This window comes from Tupaia chinensis, unplaced genomic scaffold (genome assembly GCF_000334495.1).
Source record: "Tupaia chinensis unplaced genomic scaffold, TupChi_1.0 Scaffold000047_1, whole genome shotgun sequence".
Taxonomy (NCBI): Eukaryota; Metazoa; Chordata; class Mammalia; order Scandentia; family Tupaiidae; genus Tupaia; species Tupaia belangeri.
This window is the reverse complement of record NW_006159505.1, coordinates 7,421,799-7,428,592: the sequence shown is the minus strand read 5'-3', so window position 1 is coordinate 7,428,592 and position 6,794 is coordinate 7,421,799. Positions and strand designations below refer to the sequence as shown.

The window sequence follows — 6,794 nt, the reverse complement described above, 5'->3', positions numbered from 1 at the left end:
CCCTTCTCCTCCATTCTCCTCTTGGGATCTTGGGCACGCATGCACACGCGCCCGGCGTGAGTTTTAAGGCACTGGGTCTGGGACACGAACCACGGTCGACTACGTGGGAGTCCAGAGACACAGCCATTACGCTAACTGCTGGTCCCTGGGGTCTATACTTGATGCTGTCCAAACCCAGCTCTCCAGCTCTCCAACTCTTAAATTCCGGTCACTTCAGAGCCCCCTGGAAGCTGAGCCAGAAGTTCCAGGCTGTGGGCCTAGCTGGGCCTGTGACTTTCTGGCTGGTCCTTGGAGGCCAGGGAACTAGCAGATGTCAGCTGCCTGCTCCAAGGCTAGGTGCCCTCCCATCGGCATGTCTTCTTGGGCCTAAGTGATCCTAACCCACACAATCTGAGGTCATGGAGGTGGCCACGGACCACAGGGCAATGAACGTGTCAGGCTGTGAACTCCGCAAACACAGGACTGCCTAGATGTGGCCTGAGGGCCACAGCTTGCTGACCCCTTTTTCTTTTTCTTTTGTTCTTCTTCTTTCTTTTTCTTTTTAAATTTTGTCAGAGGGCATGTGTACTCGTTGGAAAGAGAGCGATAGAGGGAAAACAAGAAAGCACTCCCCTCCCCACGGGGAATGGTCATGCTGCCATATCTTCCCCTCCACCTCCCACTCCGTTCAGGATTTTGGGAACACAGGCACACACATGGGGCATATTGTTCAAGGCCCTGGGTTCAGGAGCCAGCTGTGTAGTTGGCCGTGGGGGAACCCAGCCACCTTCACCACCACCCCATGGGCTGGCCCACTGATCCCCTTTGCATGTGGTTACCTGCTGGATTGAAAGCTGGGATTTATTATTTATTTCAGAGAGAGATTTTTTTTTTGAGAGGTTTTCGCTATAGGGCGCGTGTGCTCACCAGACAGACACAGAGACATCGAGACAGAAAGCGAGAAATCACCCTCCACGGGGGATGGTCACACCGCAATCCCTTCTCCTCCATTTTCCTCTTGGGATCTTGGGCACGCACGCACACGCGCCCGGCGTGAGTTTTAAGCCACCGGGTCCAAGACGTGAACCGCGGTCGACTACGTGGGAATCCAGCGACATAGCCATTACACTAACTGCTGGTTCCCCAAGAGAGAGATTGTTGCTACAGGGCACACGCACTTGCCAGAAAAACAGAGAGAGAGAAAGTGAGAATCCCCCAGGGGGCATGCCATGTGGCTCTCCCTTCTCCTCCATTCTCTTCTTGGGATTTTGGGCACACACGCACATGCAGAGTGTGAGTGTCAAGCTACTGGGTCCAGGACTTGAACTATGGTCAGCTATGTGGGAGTCCAGCGCCTTAATCACTACACCACCTGCTGACCTCTTATTAAAAACTTTTAAAAAGATTATAGAAATCTAAAACTTTTTAAATCTAAAATTAAAAAAAAAAAAAAAAAGCCAGAGGATGTGAGCACTTGACAGAGAGACACGGGGAGGAGAAGGCATCCTGGTGGTGTGTGGTCACACCACCATCCCGTCCCCATTTCTCCATCTCGGTAGGACCTGGGGCACGCACACATGCCCGGCATGTTTCCCAGGCTACCAGGGCCAGGATTCAAACCGTGTGGTTGTCCATGTGGGGTCTGGCTCTCTTAATCATCAGGACACAGGGCTGGTTTCCGGGGTTGATTTTACATCATTTGGGCCTTCGTTTGTAAAGTGGAGAGAAAAATACTATGTACTTCAGTGGTTCTTGACAATAATGAAAGGAGTTTATAATAATGGTTCAAAAAAATAATAATTTGAGCCTCTTTCCTGAACTCAGACCCACATGTAAACTGCCCCTTCGCGTCGGACTTGGATGACTGATGGGGTCTCAGATGTCACTCATCCAGCCCTAGACTCTTGTCCCTTCCTCCTCCCTGCAAACCACCCACCCTGCAGAGGCTGCACCTTAGTGGTGTCATCTCCATCCTTCAGCGGCTCAGGCCCCAAACATTAGGGTCCTCTCTGACTGTTCTCTGTCCGGCATCCCCCATCCATCCTTAGTAAGCCTGCTGGCTCCACCTTCAAAACAGACCCAGGGTCTGAACTTCCAAGGGCCTGGCCCTCCCAGGGCCTGCCTTTCCACCCTTACCTCATGTCCCTGCTGCAGCCTCAGCCACCGGCCAGACTCCATGCCTGCACTGCACCTGTCCCCAGGAGTCTCCTGGCCACCCATCAGGGACCTCACTACCAGCATCACTGTGGCCTCATCAGCACTTTGCTCTGCACCTGGAGGGGACCTTGGGACATTGGAGGCAAAGGCAGAGTCCTCACTACCTCACCTCTTGTCCAACCCTCTTCTCTCCGCTGCTCAGCTCCCTAGCCCAGCCCTTTGCTTTTCCTCAAATAAGCCAGGACATCCTGTCCACAGGACCGTCGCACTCCCATCACACACATGTATTTTCTTATGGTGTTTGTCTGGCCACCCAAGATGGTGACCTTGTGGGGCAGGGTCATTCTTTGGCTCCGCGCTGTGTCCACGGTGTGCTTGGTCAGAGCCTGGCACACGGCAGGACTCCGCACTTGGTACTGGGTGTTAGAGGCCTTGACAGCCGCACTCCTCCCCAATCCCTGCCCAGGATCTCTGGTGCTGAGGCTCCGGGTGTGAGTCATAAAGCCAGCCACACCTGCTGGCCTGCACAAGTGACTCAGAGCCCAGGGCCCTCTGCAGGCAGTCAGCCCTCCCAGCCCTGAGCTCCAGAGGCTGGGCCCAAACCAGTTTTACCAGTGCCCGCCTCTGCAAGCCTGGGGATGCCAAGTCCACTTCCTCCTCCCATCTGCTGCCAGGAGCCACTGGGACTGGGGCATAGCTGGGAACTTGCAGGGAGACAAGGGCACCCAGAGGTGGGGGCGGACAGGGGCTTGGCAGCTGGCAGACCCCACATCATACCTCTCCATCATAAAGGACACGAGGCCTGGGAGTGGGATTGGCAGTTGTGCTGGGCTCTGCCACAGGCTCTGCCAGGAGGCACAGCAGGCTTTGGGGCAACGAGGCAGGCAGGGTGCCAGGTTTTGTCATGGGACATCCGGGTCCTAGAGCCCGCTTGGCCTTTCTGCCCTCAGGGGTGGGGACAGGGACCATAATCTGGGCAAGTGCATGGTGAACGAGGCAGACCGCCGCAGTGTGGGCCCTGGTAGGCAGCATAGCTCCTGGTGTGACCAAGCCCTCCCTGCCCCCACCCCATCTGGGGGTACCAAGGCAAAGCTGTTGGCCCCACGCCACCAACACAGGCTCTCTGTGGCCCTCCCACCACTTTGGGCAGCCAGTGAAGGGCCGGAGGTCAGCTCTAGCTCAAAGGGCCCCTCAGTACTCCATGTCTTCAGTATGGTGTGAAGACCTTAGGGATGCCCCCTACCTGTTGTCCTTGGGTAGAGATTGGGCATTCTGTCAGGGGTGTTTCACCTTTCCTGGGCCTTAGTTTCCCCACCCATCGAAAGAAATGGTGAAGTTGGCCTTGTTATATATTAACAGCGAGGTTATAAAGCACTTCAGATCTTAGGATAAAAGAGGATGGAAGGTAATGGAATGTTCTGGAAGGTGTGGACAGGGTGGAGGCTATCTTGGGGGCTGCTGGGAGAGATAGGGAGGTGAGTGGGGTCTTCTGGGGTGGAGAAAATGGCAGGAGGCCAGGAAGGGCCTGGGGGCAGGACACTCAGGAGAGGCTGGCAGAGAAACTTCCATGCTGAGCTCACTCCAGCAGCCATTACCATGTGCCAGTCACCCCCAGAGCGTCCCTATGAGTGGGGAGGACAGATGGGTCCATCTCGCAAGTGAGGGACCTTGGCAAGGTATGGGACCACACCTCTGCCAGGGTAGCAGGAGGCTGGGCTGGAGGTGAACCTGCCTGTCTGGTGCAGTCCCCGTGGATGGGGCAGCACTCAGGGAGGCCCCACCCAGCTCCGTCACCTGTCAGTGCCAGCTCCTCTGCCCCTGCGCCCTCTTTGGTCTCTTCTCACTCACGCCTCCACCGGGGAGCAAGCCCACAGAGGTGCCAGCTCTCTAAGCTCCTGCCTCTCCACTCCCTCCTCCCTTCCCCTGGTACTGAGGGTGAGCTGTTTCTGCTGCTCCACCAGGGCTGCCCCCTACATGTACCATGTCTACCACCCATGAGGGACACCCTCCACATGTGGAGGGGTGCTCAGCTCCCAGTCAGCCCTTCCCTCTCTCTGCCATTCTTCCTCTGGGCTCTTCCTGCCCAGAACAAAACCCACCCAGACTCGCCTCTGCTCGCCTCCTCTCTCTCAGCCTCACCTACAGAATCAGACCTCTGCGGCTCCCAGCACTGTGGTTCTTGTCCAGGTCTGGAGATGGTCTCCCTGCTACCACCCCTGGGCCTCGGCTGACTCGGCCATCAGCGGTACAGGCAGGGCAGGTCCCTGCTACCCGGACGTCTCTCTCCTGGTTCTCCTTCCCTGACCCCCAGCCCCGTGAATATGACATGTTTGGGGGTGTGGGACTCAGCACTCCCACTGAATAATGCAGCCCTCTTCCTTCTCGTTCAGAGCTCCTCAAGAGCCAGCAGGCACCTGGACTCAGCCCGAGTAAGACCCAACCCACGTTGGTGCCCCAGGTGGCTCGGCCCCGGAACTGGGACACGGCCGAGGCATGGCCACCTGGAGCTCACACCCCAGTGCAGCTGTTGGCAAAACCAAGTCAGATTTACCCTCGACCTCTCCCTCTCTCTCCCTCCATGGCTACCTCGGTCCAGCGCTGGGCTTTCCCTCTAGGGCTGGTGCAGTGGCCACCCGCTGGTCACTCCCACCTTCTCCACATAGCGCCACTCATGCTGTCCCTACCACCATGGCCTGGCTCCTGCCTCTGTCCTTGGCCCTCTGTAGCCACACGGGCTGCCTCACTTCCCGCAGCAGGGCCTGTGCACATCACGCGGCTTCTTTGCCTCCTCCCTCACTTGCTGCATGTCTCTACTCAACTGCCACGTCCTCAGACAGGCCTTGGTGACCGCCTGTCTTCCAGGCCCCAGATCCTGCTTCGTTACTTTCTACACCGTGTAGTTCAACCTGGCTTTATAGAAATACAGTCATGTTGCAGGCATCTGGGAGACTAGGCCCATCCTTCCGCCAGACACTGTATCCTAGAAGCTAGAATCCCAGGGGCTCTTCGTAGATGTCCAATAAACATTTAGGAGTAAACCAACTGCCCACCCTACCCCAACCCTTGTTCAGCCCAGGCTCTAATGAAATGCGGCCCCTGCCAGGGCCTTGAACAGCTCTGCGGCACACCACTGGAGACGTCCCTCTGGCGAGAAAGATGCTATGACAAGGCCACTGTCCCACCTGTTGCCCGAATGCCTCCAGCTCAGCCATCGCCCAGCCATCTTCACCAATGTTGGGGCATTCCTTGGGGCACTCAGGGAACCCAGGCTGCTGTGGTCCCTGGGCAATGCCTGGCCTGGGGAAACTGGGGCCCCAGATCCCCAGAGACTGGCATGGCATCAGGTTAGCCAAGACTGGAAAGTCTGGTTCAACAGATATGCCTGTCCTACTGAGTGGCACCTCTGATGTGTGTTGGGGGAGTGCAGACACATTCTGTGGGTGGCTCCTTCGCTGAACGGGGCCTCAGGGCAGTGCACAGAGGACTGGGGAGGGTAGGTGGGTGACCGCTGGCACGGAGCCCCTAGTCAGGGAGCAGGGAGGGGCCTCCACCCCCAGCACTGCCCTCCAGATCTAAGCCACAGACTTGGGCCTGAATGAAAGGGCTTGGGCAAGGCCACCCTTATGAATAAATCGGCTTTGTGAGGTCAGTGAGAGTTTCAGGAAGGAGTGGGGTGGGGTGCATGGGGCAGGGGCTGGCCTCCCAGTACAGAAGTGAGGTCCTCCTCCGGGGTTAGCTGTGCTGGATCCACAGCACACCCAGAGCCGCCAGTATAGACAGCTCAGTCCATACCATGCAGAGGGGCAAGCAGGGGACCTGGAGTGAGGTCCCCTCTAGAGACCATGTGTAGGAGCTGCCACCTGGGGCTTTTGGGGTGCTGGCAAAGCTGGGGGGAGGTAGCAGAGGCCTTCGTTTAACCTCTCCACAAGCAGCAAACCACTATGGATTCACATTTCCGAGGTAAGGACACAGGCGCAGGAAGGCTGCCTGCAGGAGCGGGAGAACCGCGATGTTCTCCATCCTCTCTCCCTTGGAGCCCCTTGCCATGCCCTCCCCTTCCAGGGCACAGCCACACTCAGAGCTTCCAGGGATAGCTGGAATCTGATTGTTCCCAGCTCAAAGTTCAGAAAACTGAGGCTGAGCACAGGCAGGTGTGCCCAGATCAGCTGCCAGAGGTGACTCTCCATCCTCCTCACCCCTCCCCTCCCTCTTCCCCGCCACTCCCCTCCATCCTTTCCCCTCCCCTTCATCCTCCTCGCCCCTCCTCTCCCTCTCCCTGGTCCGCTTTGGCCAGAAGCTGGGTCCGGCCCTGCTATCCGGTTACTTTCAGGTGAAGTCTAACTTCTGCTGAGCTTGGGGCCTGCTTGGGCGTCCTGCAGCCTAGGACAGCTCAGAGACTAGCGGCCGGGTAGAGGCGCCAGCCCAGCTAGAGCGCGCGGTCAGGGTGGGAGACTTCACCGCGGGGCGACGGCGCCCCCTGCCGGTAACGCAACATCAAGGCCCCCGCCTGTGCACGGGCTCCGTCCACCTTGTTATCCTTGCCAAGCAACCTGCTCAGGCTTGCGAACTGGGGGGAACCGAGCCCCAGAGACGTGTTGGGACTGGGTCGAAGGAGCAGAGCGCGATGGCAGCGCAGAACCACGCAGCGGCGGGCCGCC

General features: G+C 57.9%; 1 protein-coding gene across 2 annotated transcripts in view; it reads right to left on the bottom strand.

The window, feature by feature from the left end:
• Positions 1-6,794, bottom strand: part of SLC67A1 (solute carrier family 67 member 1) — a 33,638-nt gene that overhangs the window by 16,254 nt on the left and 10,590 nt on the right. The gene's annotated exons all lie outside the window — the stretch shown is intronic.